Below are 21,149 nucleotides of genomic sequence, written 5' to 3'. Positions count from 1 at the left end.
TGGAATCGCTAAACTGTGACATATTCCTGATATTATGCATGGCTATACTTGCCATTTGTTGCAAGGTATCAGCCTGTCATGAGTCTTTGAAGCTCAAACGTTGCGATGCTCTGAATCCTCACCAAAGCGAAAGTTTGCAGAAGAACGCTCGAGAAACAAAGGTCCTTGCGGATAACGATGATCCCAGTGAAGCATTCTATTCATGAAACATCACCCATTCGGTGAATGTGACGATGTAGTAACAAGCTTATGGTGTAGTAACAAGCTTAAGAAGACTGCTCGCTTCGCCCTTTCCCAGATTTTTCGTTAGTGGAGATTACTTCAGCACCTGCCACTAATTGAACTTATTTTTTACTAGTGTGACTCGTGACTGTGGCTTCGTTCATGTATGTATCTGTAAACTTTTCTTATAAAATCAGTTAATAATTTGCACTTGTGCGACTCTCCTCTTCATTTTGAGCTAAGTCCACCGTAACAGAAAGATAAGTGGGTAGACAAGATTAAGAAGTTTGCAGGTATAAAGTGGCAGAAGCGAGCACACGACGAAGTTGACTGGCGGGGAGGTCTTTGTCCTGCTGTGTGCGTAATCAGGCTGTTGATGATGATAACTGTGAAAACCCAAACGCAGTTGCCTTTCGAAGCAACTTTTTTGGTAAAACAAATCAAGAGAACTCGTTGATAGCTAAATCGATGCATCTGAAATGGTACAAGCTGTAAGAATGCTTTTAAATGCAGCAGCGCTATAGTAACATAGTAGTACTTCGATTCAGTTCCGTGTTTGCTAAACATTTAGTAGCTGCGTACAAAGTGGAAGTGTACGCACTGTCTGAATGCTACTGAGATGCAATCTCTATTTTACAAAGATCGGAAATCCGTAACTGCTGCCAAATACCAAACTGTTACGTTCAGCTAGGAGACAAGAGTCGATGAAAGATGCGACAATGTTTTACACACACTTGATCATGTTTTGGTGCAGTTAATGACGAACGATTCAATGTTGGAAACACACCAGTTGGAGGCACATTACAGTGTTTTGTTCAGTCATAAAAAGTGGGAGCCGCCACGCTGATTCTTTTTGTTTTGCTAATAGAAACAGCATAGATAACGCAATCTTTACGCACTGTAAAAAAAATTCGTTTCACAACTTTCATCGTTTGAGCCATGTTTCGTCTGCCGTATTAATTGAAAAAAAAAGCTTTGCGCACAGGGTTGTCGCTTGCTTACCACTCCCAAAAATATAGACCCAGTTGCTCCGGCTTGTTTCAAAATGATGCTCTAGACATTTTTCGACTGCGTCACAGAGAAGCTCGGGTTTGTACTAATCTGGTAATGCACATATTCACAGACGCCTCAACAATGCAACGTAGATTGTTGTACGGAATCTTCGTGCCCTCTTCAGGAAAATCCTTTGCGTTTCGCCTAGAAAGAGCGACATCTTCGATGACTGCGGAGTTGTATGGAATTAGGGAGGCTTTACTGGTTTTTCTACGACACCGGCTGCAAAAATGGGCTGTATTTACAGATTCTAAAGCAGCACTTTAAAGTATGTGGAAGAGACATAGGAGTAGAAATGAACAGTCTGTAACATCTGATATCACCTATTTTCATCACAAGGCTGAAGCACCTGAACACGGCATTACGTTTCAATGGATACCTGGCCGTGCTGGTATTTCGGGAAATGAAAAATGCTGATGAAGATGCCCGAAATGAACTACAATTCAGGAACTTCAGAAGGATATTTTTTACAGTCACACACTTGAAACGTCTTAATGCAAAAGTGGGGAAGAAGCAGGCTGGAGACCAGGCAGTAGGAGATTATGGCATCGGTACTAGAAATGCCAGAGGAGAGCTACTAGTAGAATTCGCAGAACGCAATAATTTACGGATTTTGAATACCTTCTACCGAAAACGAGAAAACCGCAAGTGGACATGGAGGAGCCCTAATGGCGAAAATAAGAACGAAATAGACTTTATAATGAGTACACACCCTGGAGTCATGCAGGATGTGGAAGTGATTAGCAAGGTACGATGCAGTGACCATAGAATGGTACGGTCTCGAATTCGCCTAGACTTGAAGAAGGAACGACAGAAACTGATACGCAAGAAGCCAATCAATCAGCTAGCACTGAGAGGGAAAGTACAGGAATTCAGAGTGTTGCTGCAGAACAGGTACTCGGCTCTTAGTGAGGAAACCAACCTTAGCGTAGATAGAATCAATGATAGACTGACGAGTATCATTACGGAGTGTGCAGTGGAAGTTGGAGGCAGGGTAGTAAAACAGGACACTGGCAAGCTTTCCCAGGAAACGAAGAACCTAATTAAGAAGCGTCAAATCATGAAAGTGTCAAGTACAACAGACAAAATAGAACTGGCAGAGCTTTCGACGTTGATTATTAGACGTAAGGTATGCGATGTAAGAAGGTATAACATGGAGAGAATTGAACACGCTCTGAAAAACGGAGGAAGTGTTAAAGCATTGAAGAGGAAACTTGGGATAGGCAAAAGTCGGATGTATGCACTAAGCGACAAAGAAGGCAAAATAACTACCAATATGGATAGGATAGTTAAAATAGCGGAGGAGTTTTACAGAGATCTGTACAGTAGCCGAGACAACCACGACCTTAATACTATAAGAACTAGCAGTAACCCAGAGTACACCCCACCAGTAATAATAGAAGAAGTCAGAAAAGCTTTGGAGAGCATGCAAAGAGGCAAAGCTGCTGGTGAGGATCAGGTAACATCAGATCTGCTGAAAGATGGAGGACAGATTGTGTTAGAAAAACTAGCCACCCTGTTTACGAGGTGTCTCCTGACGGGAAGAGTACCAGAGTCTTGGAAGAACGCTAACATCATCTTAATACATAAGAAAGGAGATGACAAGGACTTGAAGAATTACAGGCCGATCAGCTTGCTCTCTGTAGTATACAATCTATTTACAAAGGTAATTGCTAACAGAGTAAAGAAAACATTAGAATTCAATCAACCAAAGGAACAAGCAGGATTTCGAACAGGCTACTCAACAATTGACCACATTCATACTATCAATCAGGTAATAGAGAAATGCTAAGAGTATAACCAACCACTATACATAGCCTTCATAGATTACGAGAAGGCGTTTGATTCAGTAGAAATATCAGCCGTCATGCAAACACTGCAGAATCAGGGCGTAGATGAAGTATATATAAACATTCTAGAAGAAATCTACAGGGGATCAACTGCTACCATAGTGCTTCATAAAGAAAGCAACAGAATACCAATCAAGAAGGGTGTAAGGCAGGGGGACACAATTTCCCCAATGCTATTTACCGCGTGCTTACAGGAGGTTTTCAGAAGCCTAGAATGGGAACAGTTAGGGATAAGAGTCAATGGAGAATACCTTAGTAACCTGCGCTTCGCCGATGACATTGCATTGCTGAGTAACTCAGGGGACGAATTGCAACTCATGATTACGGAGTTAGACAAGGAGAGCAGAAAGGTGGGTCTAAAATTATACTGCAGAAAACAAAAGTAATGTACAACAACCTCGGCAAGGAGCAGCGCTTTGAGATAGGTAATAGTGCACTTGAAGTTGTAAAAGACTATGTCTACTTAGGGCAGGTAATAACCGCAGAGCCAAACCACGAGATTGAAGTAACTAGAAGAATAAGAATGGGGTGGAGCACATTCGGCAAGCACTCTCAAATTATGACAGGTAGATTGCCACTATCCCTCAAGAGGAAGGTATATAACAGTTGTTTCTTGCCGGTACTTAGCTACGGAGCAGAAACCTGGAGACTTACAAAGAGGGTTCAGCTTAAATTGAGGACGACGCAGAGAGCAATGGAAAGAAAAATGGTAGGTGTAACCTTAAGAGACAAGAAGAGAGCAGAGTGGATTAGGGAACAAACGGGGGTTAAGGATATCATAGCTGAAATCAAGAAGAAGAAATGGACATGGGCAGGGCATGTAGCACGTAGACAGGATAACCGCTGGTCATTAAGGGTAACTGACTGGATTCCCAGAGAAGGGAAGCGGGTTAGGGGGAGACAGAAGATTAGGTGGGCAGATGAGATTAAGAAGTTTGCGGGTATAAATTGGCAGTAGCAAGCACAGGACCGGGTTAACTGGCGGAACATGAGAGAGGCCTTTGTCCTGCAGTGGACGTAGTCAGGCTGATGATGATGATGACTTGAAACGTCGCGAAAAGATATGTCTACCAAGAAAAAGACTTCCTTTGGCATTCGCCACCTCACGACCCATAACTGAGCGTGGAACTCTCCCAATCGTTCCCTCGCCACGCAGAGGCGTTTATCATCGTCATCGACTGAACGTGGCATACACGAACAGCGACATGTACTGCATAGGGCATACCACAAGTCGATGTTGGGATAACTGTGGCAGCATAGAAACAGTGCAGCACAAACTACTAGAATTTCCCGCGTAGCAATATGAGCAATAAGAAAGGCAACTGTTAGAACAAGAAATAAGCATTATTTACCATGAACAATTAACGTTGCGCAACATATTAGGCCCTGTGCGTGAATCTTCTAAGCATTGTCGAGTCATACTGTCATGATCAATTACCTAGCCTATATTTACCTTGTCGGAAGGCTCTAATAATACAACATCTCACATATGAAAGCCTTGATTTACCTGAGAGTCACTGCTTTTTTTCATATCTTTCTTTTCTCTTTACTAAAATTTTCAGTCCCCTCCCCCATCCCTATAGAGAGTAGCATATCAGCGTTATAGAGATGCCGGCAAAAATTTCTGTTTTCTTAATCAAGAATCTCTCTTTCTCTCCAGTTTTAATAGCGCAACGTTATTAGGTCAGTGTTATACGACTCACCTGTTACTATTCACTGTTATTACTTGTTCTTGTTGCCCTTTCCCGCTGCCCTGATTTTCTTTAAAATCTGTGTGTGTTTCACACGCACAGATACATGCACACATGCAAACAGATGCCTAAACATCCATGAACGATGTTTCAACCCCCCTACGCTGGCAATGTATTCAGTGTATCAAATTAACAGCGTCTATGAGACTTTTTGGGCTTCAAAGCGTTTAGTCCAACTGCGCCTGAAGCGCGCTTTGACTGAACTGCAAAACACTAGCTGCAAATTTTGCGTTCTGGTGCGAACACTTTGGGTCTTACTGTCAGAAAATAACGTCTTCGCAGGAAATGCTTATACGTTACGTACGCTCAGCCACTTCACCGCAAGTATGCTGCCGCATACAGTCAGGGAGCATTTCATCGTAGCATAACTCTGCAAGCTCTTTGATTCGCGGGCTACAAACAGAAGGAAAAGTTTCAACGAATGACACGAAGATGAGATTCCAGTCATGGAACGCAGACGAAATTCCAGTCATGGCACGCAAACACCGCTATCAAGCTGGCACACAGACAAATTATTGCTCCTTATCGAGTTCCGCGGATTGAATAGAACACGCAAAAGTGCGAATGGAAAAGGCGGGGAGCGATAATTCCGTAGTAATTAACCTTGTTTGGAAAAGTGCGCTAGAAACTTTTTTCTCGTTATGATTCGCCACTTAGACATGGCGCGTGCGCCGTTAAGGGCTCATTTTGCTGCGCTATACGTTGGTGGTGAGATACAGTCGTGTTGAACGTAGATCGCAGCTTGAACACTGACAAAAACAAAATATAAAAGCATACACAAGACACGAACATATTATAGGCTCGCTTCACCCTTTACTATCATTTTGTCGAGAACAATTTGCTTGTTTCGATCAAATGTGTTCTCGAGAGAGAGGAGCATGAGATGAAAATAAAATTAAGTAAGAGCTCGGAAAGATATAAAAGAAGACGCTGTTTTAACCTCATTAAAACTCTTTTTAATGTGAACACAGGCGGAAACGAAATAAGGAATATTGTAAACTGTCATCAAAATGGTGTTGAGTTTGCAGCCACACAAGTGCCTAATTATATAGAGGCTTGGAGATTGGAAGTAATTCGTGCTTTAGCGAGCTGAAACGCGGAAGCTGCTGCGCAGATCCCTTTTTTGGCACGCTATACGGCAGTTAAGGTCAAAAATTGATTCTTCATATCCAGTCCCATCCACGTACTCACAGATGTATAAATATTTTTGATGCTTGTAAAGTTACAAAAGCCTGCTGCTAAGAATGATGTTCCGCTCAATCTTCCTAGTTTCTCAGGGCATATATATGCCGCTGCACTCGTGAGGCTCCACTTTAAATGGTTGCTAAAGGAAAATCATGAAAAAATTACAAAAACGTAGAAATTCTACTCGCAACCTACGACTTTACCTGTAAACAATGTTTAATACACGCAATTATGAAAAAACAAGCCTGTCTTTTTTGTTTAGGATTGTCAGTATGCAGCAGCTGCACGCCAGCGTTAGACGTTCTGCCACCTGCAGGGCGTATAAAGGGCATAAAAACTCCTGAAACTAACTATAGATGGGACTCTGGCACTACGGTCGCTAAGCCACCATGATAGTACACAAACTTGCCTATTCTTCGTGCATGTAGACTTCGCCCTTGCAGCTTTGTTTTAATGATGTGTGTTGGTTTTGTTTCGAATAAAAGAACAGACGACTGTGAGCTTCGTTACCAGTTTTGAATTGGTGAGCCTAAAGCGTTAATGTGTTGAAGTGCAACTCCTGAACATTTGCTGATTCTCGCTTCGTCACAAAGCAACTTTCGGCCATGCAAAGCCAAACTGAGCCGAAAATATGATTAGAAAAATTTCTGTACTATTCATCATTCCTATGGTAGCTGAACCACCTTGAATTGCAGCTCACACAGACATTAGCGCCAGAGTTCCCTCTATTGTATTTTAAGAATGTATATATGGGTGAATAACACTAATACTTATCATTATACAAGTGCATTGTGGCTTATATTGCAACTGAAATTGTAGCTTGTAATTATGTCAGGCTTATCTACTTTTAAAAAAATTCAATAATGAGAAAGGCTTCAACGATTTCATACATTATGACAAAATAATGAAGCCTCAGCATATATATACATAAATATATATATATATATATATATATATATATATATATAGTAGATGTGCCTTATAAGTGGGTGTGGTCCACGATTTCTAGTGCCATTTGGACTATGTTTCATGCATTACGCACGTACTATCGGCGTCAAATGAAACCCGAACGGCGGAGCGCGTGTTTCAAGCATTAGAAACAGTATAGTGTTAGCCGTCCAGCCATCACCATTGACAGGCATGCACATCCGGTTTGGCAGCACTGCGCTATCCACCTAGAGTGCGTTATCTCCGTTTCTGCTCTAGTTTTCGTATGGTGACATTAGTGGAAATCATGGACGTGCCAAGCGCTTTTGATCGTATCACTCGCAATTCCTTGCTTTTGCTTCAGCGTCGCAGTGCAATCGGTTACTTTGCATGATAAAACAAAAAGAGAAACACAATCGGTTCGCGGCTGATTTTCAAACGATTGTCGCATCTCGTTCGCCAGCGCTGCTTCACCTGCACCGTTCTTTCAGAGACCGACTTTACCTGGGAATGCCGAGCGTTTCTTGGGAAGAGAGAGTGCAAATTGTTTCGTTTTACCGGCACGAAGTGAAACAGCGTAAAATCGCCAGCATTATGAACCAACTTTTGTCTACTATAAATGAAATCAGCGAAAAATTCCTAGATGATGTACTCCATGATGACGAACAGTGCTACAATACTCGCTTTCGGCTGCAGTAGTTTAACCTCCGTTTTTCTTTTAAATTGTTAGTTTCAAATATCATACCTGGAACACAAGCAAAAATAGGGGGATTGCGCAGTGCTGCCACACCGGTTGTGCGGTCCTGTCTGTGTCAATGACTAATGGACGGCGCACACTAACCCATCGATAAGGCTTGTGCCACGCGCTCCGCTGTTCGCGTTTCATTTGATGCCGATAGTACGCACGCCATATTAATGGAACTGCCTTCACAATTCTTTAGTGCCAACTTTTGGGTATGAATTATTCCGAACTTTACTTACCAATGCGTTTTGACATTGCTCGTATTCTCCTTCGTCTTCATTGCCACTGTGTAACTAGAAACTCTGCACTGCTCAATCGTAATTAAAATCTAGTTTCGTGGTTTTAGTTTCATTCCCGTTTCAATCTTGTTTGACCCTTCTGTTGTCATAAATATTGTGTGCAGACCCTTGAGGTAGAATAAACAAATTGCAATATGAATTTGAATGAAAAGGATCAGTGACGTAATTGAGAATTTTTGATAGTAGATGTACCCTTCATCTCCACTTGTACAAATAATGTTTTCTGTGCCAAATATTCTATCTTGAAGGGTGACTGTTGTGAAACCAATCTGGGATGATTTACCTATCTATTTCACTGCTTGAGTACATGTTCTTTATCTTCAACGCACATCTCAATATAGCTTAAGCTTATGTATACTTATCTAACTATATATCATCTTCACCTATAAAGTAAGTTTTGAGTGGTGTTCGCTGTTTTCAAGGTATCCTCGAGACAGAAAGTTGTGTTTGCAGCAGTGTTCGTGCTGACACATCTAAAAACAGTGCTCTATGGCCTATTAAACGCAACCTTCTCTCGAATTGCTGAGCTATGATTACCCTCACTCACTCAAACACCTAATCAATGGGCTTTCTGATTGTTTGCTAGGGTTTAGAGAGTTTATTTCTTCCCGCCACGTGACACATTACACGGGATTGTTTCTCGATTTCCTTACATCGAATCATTCTACTATAATGAAGCCCAGGCTCTTCAATTTGTCTTTGTAATTTTGAATATTGCAGCTAACATGAATTCTCAAGGCTCTGAGATATCTCGAAATAAATCTTTTTAACTATCAGAAAGATTGTTTGATTAACTTATAAAACTAGAGAAGTGCAATGACCGATATAGTGGTGTTTTTTCTCTACCATGGCGGATGAGCCGATTTTTCAACATTTTTTTTTCAAGATTAGTCTGGGTTCTTATACCATAAGAAGTACAAAACACTGAAGTATTTGGTTTTATGCGTTCCCGTGCACGTACACCTCTCATTCTTACTTCTCCATTGAACTTGCATTACATAAATACTGTACGCATCTCACCCAACTTTGAAGTCATTCGTAAACGGCTCTACTAATGCACCGTTTTACTTATGTTGTGGCTATTCAGTGACACGCTAGCTTCTTTTAATCTTCAAATGAAGCTTACTTGTACAATCAACTTTCAATGTAAAGTACGATTTTTGTGTACCATTAACACAAAGTGGAAGAGGTGACAAACTGGTGCATTCCAGTCTGATGTGATTCCTTTTTCGCTCCGGAGTGGAAACTAAGCTGCTTTCATGGGATTAGAAAAGTAAACTGGAACAAACAAGACTTCGGCTCGATGCTCTGAATGAAATGTGCAAAATGCACACTTTTATTACGCTTGCACAATGCATGACACAGAGTGCCTACATGACCTTACGGTTACGCAACGACTTGTGTTCGATCTCGAAGAAGCAAGATGACAAATTTCTTATACCTATACACTCTTTCTGCACTTCAAATGCATTTCTTACTTGTGAGCGTTTCCTTTTGCCTTTATAATACAAGGCAGCACTCTGCTTACCAATTCAGGTACTTTTGTATGCGTGTCCTGCACATCATACAAACGCACTTTGTTTGTGGTTACAGTGACGCTCTATTTAAGTAACAGCAATTGACTTTCCTAATTGCTAGCGCACCTCGACGCCAATAATACTATACCACCTTAAGGTGAAATCAGGTAAAGTTTGCCATATTCGGCTTCTATTGAAAGTGTTATGAGTAAAAAACGTATGTGTCGTTTTTTCTTGTGCCTTTCAAGTGACCCATATTTCATCCTAATGGCCAGGGTTAAGAATTTTTCGTGAGCTGGCCATTTGTACAGAGATATACAACATCACGGCAGTTTCTGAATTAAGGACAACATAATAAAGACTTCACAAACAACGCAAAGTGGACAAAATCAGGAGAAGTGCTTTTTTTTATTCCCTACCTTCGGTGTCCTCCCGCTTTGCCCTTCTTGTTGAAGAGGATTCTAGCCCAATCAAACTAGCCCGATGCTGCAGCTTGCTTTATAAAATAAATACGCCTGTTTTATGTTGAAGGTCATTATTGCTTTCAAATATTTCCTTCTGATTGCTGTTCTTCATGTTTCTGCTCATACCTGCGAAAGAAGTTAGACATCTAAGCACTTGCAAATTGTCGAACAAAAAGCCTGACTTTTCTGTGCCTTATGCAAATCATGTTTCTTTAAGGAACAAACTTTAGGCAAACTCTGATTGCGATGTTTGGAATGTTCTCATAAAGAGCGTTTTTATAAGGTATGAGCAAATCTAACAGGAAGACGAATTTGACTAATATAGATCAACGGTAAGGCTGCAGGAGGTTGAAGTTACGACGAGGGAGGAGTCTTCATGCAGCAACATATCATCACAATAAGTGTAGTGTCGGTCAGCAGTAAGAGCAACGTAAAGTTTTGGTTTTTTCAACAGTCCAGGGATATTTACCTAAACAGAGTGGACGTTGGAGGAAACTGCTCGTCCTCAGAAATACACTCGAGCTTATTATGTATAGTGCGCTTTAAATTCACTCTTTATTTCATGACGTTCTGTGCAATTTCGCTTTTTTTTCTCTGCTTTCAGACATACACGCAACACAAGTGTATTGGAACTACCTGTTTTTCCTTCAATTGTCCATAAAGCTTTCAAAATTTTTTGCTGCTCATGACCTTGAAGAGATACAATATCAAATTTACTTGATAAATTTTTGCTCCACATTTTTTTTCTCTGAGCCAAAAACGCGTTTTACTGCCACGTTTAAGGCTCCGTTCCAGTAAGCAACTCCAGCTTCATTCGCGGCACACGTCGTCTGAAAATACCAGAAATTGAGTTTCAAAACTGGCCAGCTACCGTTCCCGTCGAGGTGTGTCTTTGAAATCAAATAAACTGCCGACGCCTCTTCCAGTGACGCTCTGTAGAGCCGGCACCTCTACTCAGAATGATGCCTTACTAGAAGGAAAGCTGCTCTATGAGATATTATTACGGCCATTTACTTTGTTTTTCTTACTTTCTGAGTACATGTATGTTGTTTTCTTCTTGTATTTTCTTGCGAGGTCTCTTGACCTTTCGAGATGGGTGCTTGAGTTCGTAGAAGTTAGATGAACTCAGATGCCATCATACGCAAACCAGCTTAACGTTGGTCCGTTCATTTCTCGTGGGGCTTGTCGAAGATGACAGCGTTTGCCCGCACGAATGCACGCTTGTGCAGAAAAAAATTATCATGCATACAGCTGGACAGTAAATTCGATTCTTCTATGCAGGGCATAACGTTTTTTTTCCTTTGAATATACTATACTGAATCTCTGGGCATGAACTTTCATATTACGAAAACCTAAAACTTCATCCTATTTGTAAAAAACACAATTTTTTCTTGCTTTCATGACCAGGGTGTGCCTTAAAGTTTTGGTAGAGTCACAAAAAGTGCAAAACATACATTCATCAAGCTTTTGCAGATATATATATTTTTCAAAGTAAAAGCACGTACATTAAACGAGCTATTTTAAAGGTCACAGAAGTCTCATGTTATGATTTCTGCAGCTCTTTGTCTATTTCGCCTGTTTCTATTTTCGGCGGCTCATGTTTGACCTGAACAGCATTTAACTCAACACTTGCAATGGTTTCCTTTCTTTATCTTCATTTCTTGTGAAACTGGAAGTAGTGTCGAACGCGGGGTTCACAAAGAAAAAGAAGGTTGGCCAGATTCGAACTAACGCAAAATCCAATTAAACAAAGGACACGTGATCCCGCGAGAAATAGTTGGTCGCACTGGTTCTGCGTCAAAGCATATACATTCATGGTAGAGCTGTTTCGCGAACAGGCCACCGACGCTCCTTTTCTTTCCTCCAAGCTAGAAGCGGCCACTCGTCCGAATGGGTCATATCTTGAGGCCCCGTTCTCACAACTTTCCAAGTTTACGTAGTCATGTGATGTTCTATGCACGGAAAAAGTATAGGAAAACATCCGCGAGTCATCAATCGGTGGTAGCCCCGCTTACGTAGGGTACCATAGCTGAAGAAGGTATACGGCTGTATGTGGCGTCTCGTCACGCGCCCCTGAGCTGCTCACCTTAGCTCGAGTAACTCCTGAAAATCAACAAAAGTGGTAGAAATCGTAGGAAAGCGGAAGCTGGAAAAATTGAGAATTTTGTGAATACGAGGGGTCACTGGAACTGGCGTTTCGAAAGAGATTTGTCTTCTTCAAAGCTGCAAGCGCTTCCATTAGCGCGTGTCTTTATATGCTTCGTACCTTCTCCTTCAACAGTAGCAAAGGAAGAGGGAAGAGCAACTGTGGAGATTGAGATGGGGAAGACTGAGGCACCAGCATGCTTCATATTTGGCTGGGACCACAGACTAGAGAAGTAGCATGTGATAAAAGAGCAGAGCGGTGGTGCAAACTGGGGGGAGGGGGGCGTATTTACGTGGGAAGATGGCAAGGAAGGTAGACGTTTCGCTGAATTATGGGGGTGTAACGAGGACTACAACCTGAAAATTATATTTTCATGTGGATAAACGGGATCAGACTTTCTTAGAAGAAAGTCTTTATTGTTCCTCATTTCTGCTCGGTATGTTTCGTATCGAAGGAATGCAAGGGCCTCCTGGTGAACGTTCACCGTAGTTGGATAAAGTGTATGCCCCTGAATGGCAAACGATATTCACAAGTTTTTCGTGTACTGAACGAAATTACAAGTGATGGAATTATATTCTTATTTACAGCTTGGGGCATTTCTCTAGTTTGGGTTCTTGGCTGACGCCTAGGCGTGAGATTATCACCAACGAGGCCGCCAAATTCTTAAAATAAAGTCTCTTCCTTCTCCTCCTCCAACCTAAGCATCGTCACCTTTTCTTTTACAAGATTGAATTTTGGTACACTTGTGACTATTCATACAAAGAAGAACAATTGCCACCTATCGTAAGGTTCAGAAAAACATAACGTTGTTTAAGATGTTGACCTGGTTACCCTGTCTGCCTTTCTTCTCTTTCTTTGCTCCTTTACGTTCCAAATTTAGGAGCTTACAAACAATGGCAGTGTGACATGAGTGGTGAGTCGAAACACATGCAAAGTGTTACGTGGTTTGACACCTTTGAAAAATGAAAAAGAAGGGGAAGTATGAAGAACAGCGACTGCTGCAAATGCGGCCGGCAGTGAACAGTGTGCTAGCTCTGAGTCGTGCTCGTAACAAACACTTTAGAAATAGCGTATTTTGTTCTACTTTGACGTCTACAAGCTCCGAGCAGTCAGCTATCATGTTCAGCCTGATCCAAATTATATTCGCTGCTGCTATACGGCAATTTCACGGAGGTGAAAGAGGATCTTTCTTGCCTTTTCACTGTTTGGTTGTTGTCCTCATTATTTCTAACCTCAGTTTAAAATATCAGCTGAAGCGCAATTATGAGAAGACTGGACAGGGTGCTTCAAAGGGCCCCGCCACGGTGGTCTAGTGGCTAAGGTACTCGGCTGCTGACCCGCAGGTCGCGGGATTAAATCCTGGCTGTGGCGGCTGCATTTCCGATGGAGGCGGAAATGGTGTAGGCCCGTGTACTCAGATTGGGTGCACGTTAAAGAACCCCAGGTGGTCGAAATTTCCGGAGTCTTCCACTACGGCGTCTCTCATAATTATATGGTGGTTTTGGGACGTTAAACCCCACAAATCAATCAATAAATCAATCAATCAGGGTGCTTCAAATGCTCATCATGAAGTAGCTGTAGCTAAACCTTTCGGGTTTTTATTATTTCGCTTCTATTTTCCATTAAATATTGTTTACTCATTTTATACGCATGTGAAGAGCACAAGCTGTATATGAGGTTCGATTTCACGATTAGGAAAAGATTACCAAAAAAAAGTTTTTTTCTAGACGTTTACCTCCATTGTTGCGAGGTTTCTGCAGACGATCAGGAAGGGGCACCCCAAATAGCGAGACATGCCGAGCTCCCTATCAGCCTGAGACCGATCGTTCAACTGCTTGTATGCAGGGTGCGTTCGTTTGTAAAGCATGCAAGGTACTTTCATTGCATTTGCAAGCAGAGGAAAATATTTTCAGTGTATTCCTGAGCAGACGCGTGGATTTATAAAGGAACACCCGCTTGTCACCAAAATGGCCGGAGTTCGGTTCTCACAGAGACACACAATTGTAATTATTTATATCAATTTCACCTTTCTCACTTTTAGGCACGCACAAAATAATGATTTTTTTGGTTTGCAAACAACAAGGCTACCACCAGCGCAGAAGTTTCTGCAAAGCAAGCTCTTTAACGCTGTCGCGGTAAAACTAAGTGCATGTGGTATCCACGCTTGTCGGAGGAAAATGATAACTGACACAATAGTTCAAGCTCCCAAGGCTATTTCAAGGGGTTATCACGCACATGTACTAGCCTTCCTGTGAAAGAGTGATATATTTATACACTGACTGAAGGTACTGGAAATTTCTGGTGACCCGCAGGTCGCGGCGTTGAATCCCGGCTGCGGCGGCTGTATTTTGGTGGAGGTGAAAATGCTGTAATCCCGTGTGCTCAGATTCGGGTGCGCGTTTAGGAATCCCAGATGATCTAAATTTTTAAAGACCTCCACTATGGAATCTCTCATAATCATATGGTGGTTTTGGGACGGTATACCATACACATCAAGGTACTAAAAATTTAAGGGCTCATTTTCTTTGTTAAACACAATATCTAGAGAACTTGATATTATTGTTGGCATCATTCTCTGTTCGATCTCACTCGTATAGTTTTATAAGGTCGCCCACCCTATTGGTAAAAAGGGGCATGGTGTAAACCACCACTCACCATTATTGTGGATTAATGTAGTGGGAAAATGCTGGAAAACGTCCACCATGGTGTATGGTGAGATGTGGTGGATGCTGCTGTGCTGCTAACGCTTGAGCGCGAATTGGCGTCAGAATCATCGTGACAAGCTGCGCCACAAAAATAAAAAAAATGTATAAAAACACTATGTAAAAACAACCATAAAAAAGAAAAAAAAACAGGCCAGCACAGATATTCGAGCGTGAAACCTGCAGATTCTATTCTGAAGACACCCACCACTGCGCTATACCAACATGACGAAATTTGCTTGTCAAATAGCTAGTTCACGTAAAAACTAACGGTTCAACTTCAATTTTGTTTGTCGTGTACTCGACATCGACGAGATCTGCACCGGCTACTAAAATTTGCACGTTTAATAAACACAAGCAACTGCTTCCTGTATCTATTGCCACTGCGATAATGGCACCACCGCTATGTTTTTGTTACAATTCACAACTGCAAGAAAAATACCTATATGGACTTGGGAGCAGGTACAGTTTACCGGAGGGGTCTGCCAAGTTTATTATCCGTTTCTCGATCGTTCCAAAGGGCGACATCTGCTCAGGCTTAATGACGCCTCTGGTATCATTTTATAGGTACGCCCACCTAATTGATTGAGTATTGGGATGCTTTTCACGCATCGTAGAAGGCAGTCGTGCCAGCGCACTGCTGTACCTATATCAATAGCAACAACTGCATAACAGCTTGGCGTTAGCGAATGCAGTGCGTCGTAAACATTATGCTATCATATTGGTTTAGCACGCATACGAATTGCCAAGTCTGTGTTTTCACATAAGAGCCAAAAAAGTGCCGGCGAGTGCGACTGGCGGCTGTCGGTGAGGAGAGACGTACGTTCTCTGGAAGTGCTGGAGTCGAGACGCATCGATGTTTGTTGCTTTTTCCGCGGACACCGTACATTATAAAAATGTTTCATTTAGGTTATTTGATGCCATGGTTGAGCTGTACTGTCATTCTTACTCGTCGAAATTGTGTATTCTGAAACCCAGAAGCGCGGATAACACAATTGTGGGGGCTCCCTCTGTAGGCCTAACCTTTGGTGGAAATCATGGTGGTAGAACACGTAGTGTACAGATCCAAGCTTGGTACACTATACATATTGCCCGCCATTATAAGCCCACCAATCATCTGCTTGCTGCTTCCCAGTATTATCGCAATGCTGAGCAGAGCTTCTCAGCTTGGTACACTGTGTGGCCCACCATAGTAAGCACCACACACCATCTCCTTAGTGCTTCCCACCATTATCGCAATGATGGGCAGAGCCTCCTATGATTGCTCACTATTTAGCCTCTACTTCCCACTAACGTTTCCACTTTACCCATCTTCTGTACACCATGCCACCCAGTATGTCCCGACCTTTCCATCATAATTTTCACTATGTCCCGCCATATCCACCATAATTTCCACTATACCCACTATTTTTCTATGGCCATCGTCTTTTTCAGTATCCATCATGGTAGTTTTTTCGATAGAGCATGGATGGCCATTAATAATTTATTTGTAAATGATTACACAGACATATAGATTCCACGCCTTATGCCCATGAATTTTAGGCTGTTCCGCCTGTTTAATTATCAACGTAATATGTTCATATTCACTTTGCAATTGTGCTCCTCTTATCACGCAGCATTCGTCTGATCGATAGTTAATTTTTTGGGACATCCAAGAAAGACGCTGTAGGCTATTTAGCATTGCAAAAATTACCTGGTGCTGGAGAAATAATTTTGTTGAGAGCGTCCAATTTTTCTGTTAACTTTTTTTGGTTATTGATATTATTCGCCATGGCGAGTAAAATAGTTCAAAAAAAAGAAAGGACTCAGTATTAAGTGTACCAGCTCATCCCATCACACAAATCATTCTCCTGAAGCTCCCACTCCCCATCTCTATGTTTAATTTCCAAAATCCTCAGCCAGTTAGGCACACCATTCATTCGGGGATGTGCGGCAAATTTTTCGAAACGTTTCTAGAAATAAATCGTGCAGTCTTTGTTTTGTGAAACGAATTCAATCTGAGCATAAAGCTAAAGTGAACTGCTTATCTTGAGATAAAGTTAGAGCAAAAGCCTTACGTTCGCTTCAAGATGAAATGATGCTGTAGAGGGTTTGTACCTATTTTCGAACAGGTAATATTATTTACACGTTTTACTTATTGTGCATAGTGCCCTTATATACGGAATATTTTAATTTCCCCTTGCTTCTACAACAAGAACCACTTGAAAATAGTGCATTGAGTAAATAATGAACAGATGATTTGCCTGTTGTCAAAATTTTTATGACCTGAAATATTGATAAGATGTTTCAAAGGTATTGTAATGGGTGTCTTTGTATCTTAATGAACCCATGGCATATAGGACATTCAAAACTGCAAAATGGGCATATAGGACACTCAAAGGGTGCAAAACTCTCGACGCCACCCTTGACTGAACTATCAATATTATTGATAGTTCTGCCATTATCGAACTATCGAGGGTAGAAAAAGTACACATAGGACTATCGATAATAAGATTGATAGTTCTACTTATAGAATCAAATCAACCACGCGATGTCATAGCAGCATAATGTTGGTTTCTAAAGTGCGTGGTAGCCGGAGGAGTCGGCTGGACTGCACAAAAGTTTAGTAGCTTATGCTGTTTCACCAGAATTGCTGGCTGAATTATCAGCAATCTACTGCACCCAATGGACGTAGCGCGTGAAGTGAAGACGTGGGCGTATAGAAATCTACCATAGAGACTTTGGGGCTCTGGGATGGCCAATCGCCGTAGATTATTCATTCGAGAGCCGAAGCGAGTGTTGGCGCAAACACTAAGTATAACAATAGCCGAATACAATTTTATAGATGGGACAGAAGCACTCGTCTAAGGTTGTGCGCGAACTCCTGTCGAGATGAAGAGGATGCCTCCTATGCATTACAAAGGCTCTACCATGCCATGGTTGCGAAGTAGTTTTGAAATAAAAACTTATGTTCTAACGGCGAAAGCAGCAGTACTCGTAACGCAAAACAGTGTGTCCCGTCGAAGTTTCAACAAATGATCACAGGAATCATCAATCAGGCCTTTGGAAAACATGCCACTAGGGGTAGATTTCATGGGCATTGCCTAGAGTTACTGTATACGCTACCTTTAGGCATACGGTAACTCTAACATTGGCTATCGTTGTCAGTCAATATCGGAATTCTAGAGCATGCTCGCAAGCTTAGTTCAGTGCCGGAAATACGCAGCGCCTTGCTTTTACCTTTCTTGATTACGATATATTGCAGTTTGCTGCTAGAGGTGCTCGTATACATCGTAGCCACGAAGGAGGGGGTGAGGAAGCGGCGTCGGCTTCGCGTTGGGGCGCTACCACCGTGATTTTTTGCGGAACTACCACCAGCTGCGCTTTTCGGTGGTCATATGGTTGCAAAAACCGGCTGTGCTGACGTAGCCTCAGTGTGCAGATTTTCCGCACTACTTACTTTCGTTTCCTTTCTTCCAGCATGCACTCGCATGCGCAGTTATTTGTACGTTTGTGGGACTGTTCGTGAAACACCACCCGTGCATAAGAAACACTCTTCACACCGAATCACAAGCGCTGAGGTAAGCGTAGCTTCCGTGTTTAACTGTTAAGCGTGTTTTGTAAGTGAAATGCGTTGCTGTGTATACATTACCATTTGCGCAGTGTGCGTTTCTTTGTTCACATTTTCTTTAGTCTAGTCGCATCTTTACACTGGCATGGAAATGCTGAAAATGATAATCTCATACTTGTTTAGAGGTAATCTCTATTTATCATTCCTTATTCAGGCTTGATGCATTCTTTTTCGAGTGATGTGACTATCAAACATGTTCTATTAAAAGTTTCACATGGTTGTGCCTTTAATAAAAGTGGCCACTGGTGGTATGAGGCTCTTGTTAAGCAGCAATAATAATAAACACTGTGATACTAATGACTCATTACTTGAACATTGAATTTCATCCTCATCGAAATGTGGCACTACTCATATCCCGCTGCCACGAGGGATACATTTCACGCAGTCGAAATATCTGAAAGAATATAAACTGACCTTCTTTCTCACTTCTACTTCTCGGTAACGCAGACCATCTTTTCATTGGTACATTCCTACTCTGTTTCAAATTTATATATATATATATATATATATATATATATATATATATATATATATATATATATATATATATATATATATATATATATATATATATATATATATATATTCATTTATTTATATATATATATATATATATGTGTGTGTGTGTGTGTGTGTGTGTGTGTGTGTGTGTGTGTGTGTGTGTGTGTGTGTGTGTGTGCGGGTGTGGGTGTGTGTGTGTGTGCGCGCGCGCGCGCGTGTGTGTGTGTAAAGTGGTGAATTCACCGAAACGGGGAGAGCCTGATCTTTTCGTATGCCTAAAGTCTTAATATTATCAAGAGAAAGACTTAGTGACCTAGCGCAATTTAGATCGAATTCAGCAAACAAATTCCTGAAAAGGAAACATTAGGACACTCTTCACACCTAATAAAATAAACAAGATATTTTTGGAGCAAACACTTGTTGTTCAGAGCAAAACTCCGTAGTTGTCTGCCGCCGATGCCACCGGTGTCCGAAAGCAGTATCGAAAGAAAAAACGCCGATGACACAATGAGATCCGAACCCGGGCTGCTGCGTGCCAGCCCAATATTCTATGACTCATCTACAGCAGTGTTTGGAACTCGTTTCTAAACTGGCCTTAGGCAGACTTGATGTCGCGAAAAGAATCGCGTTGATATGAATAATAAAGCGTTTTAGAACTTAAAAGAAACAGCCAGGCGTCACATGGTTTGAATAGCGTAACGAGTGGGTCATCCAGTGCTCCACCCATAACGAGAAAACTTGTTTTTTATGACCTATTAACTGTGGCGCATACCCCTTTCAGGCATAATTCTTCATCGTCGTATGCCACTGAATGAAAATTCACGAAATTTCTAACAACTGTGTAGTGAATACCACGCTTTTCCAAAGAATCAAGAAGGATAGCGCAGTGAATGCTGGCCTATACAACAAAAAATATTATAATTTTTTATAGTGCTTTGGGTACTCAGTAGCGTGCTTGTAACAGTTACTCAGAGAGTGTTTAGAAAAGGCTCCGAAAGGCCCCTCTTTTAGCTTTCGCTGTGACTGTAATACGCGTTCCGTGCAGACCTACAGTCGAGCATTCTAACCACAAATCCACAGTACCGAATAAAATTGCAAACAGAACCATGCTCTAATAGCGCTATTCAATGCCTCATCAGCATATTTGTTCAGCTCTTGAAGAGCCCCTATCTACGATTTCTTAGTGGAGTGAACGCTTATGTGAATTTTCTTTATGTAGCAATGTTTTCATTACACTTCAATTTATTTAACCATTTAGGTTGAAATAACACGTGTACTATTTTCTTGGGTGTACCTTCTCACAACATTTTAACAACAATGTTAAAATACAGATGTTTTATTCAGTTAGCCCATATAATGTTACGTGAATTTCAGGTCAATGGAGCACACAAAAATTTCTTTTTTTTATGTTAGGGCGGCTTATGTGTGTTTCTCGGCTCTGACCCAGTCATTTTATGTACCCCTCCTTACACAGTTCTTTTACCAGGTTAACCTCATTGACTTTTCCTGTTGATCTGTATCTCTCCTTCTAAGCAATAATAAATAAATAAATAAATAAATAGTAAGTGAATAAATAAATAAATGAATGAATGAATCAGTATTACAAAAATAATAATCGAGAAACAACTACCGAGAAGTTACCGTGAATTATGTTATTTTTATTATTTTTTCTATCATACTTTCCAAACGGTAATCAAATGCTTCCCTGCTTTGAAAGCCGTCGATACGATGTCGCTGATTAACGTTGTCCTAATGATCGTGTAAAATGTCAAAAAATGTCTGTCTAGCGGTCAGCGTAAGCACTGCAAAAATTGAATAATCTTGCTCACTTTGAAGACAGGCCTTTTTTTTGTGCTCAAGACGTAGCGAACACAATCTTACAGCGAGCGCCATGTACGTCTAACATCTTGCGTTTCTGTCCACTCTCAGTCAAGAAAATAAAGAAAAAATATTTTCAGACACTTCTTACTTTAGCTTTTGCATGAGGAGACGCTACAAAAGAATAAATATTTTAGCACACGCAGCTGAAAATGCAGAGTGACTTTCTTGTGACTGCTTTGCCCCACTCATACTTCATGTGTTCATAGGCACAAACGAAAGAGCTCTGCTTTACTTGTTGAGCGCTGCCCCCTCGAATAGAAGGCTGTGGAGGTGCGATAAGCTGTTGCCACTTCAAAACA

Source organism: Rhipicephalus microplus, chromosome 4 (assembly GCF_043290135.1).
Source record: "Rhipicephalus microplus isolate Deutch F79 chromosome 4, USDA_Rmic, whole genome shotgun sequence".
Lineage (NCBI taxonomy): Eukaryota > Metazoa > Arthropoda > Arachnida > Ixodida > Ixodidae > Rhipicephalus > Rhipicephalus microplus.
The sequence above is the reverse complement of the archived record's forward strand: the minus strand, read 5'-3'. Positions refer to the sequence as shown.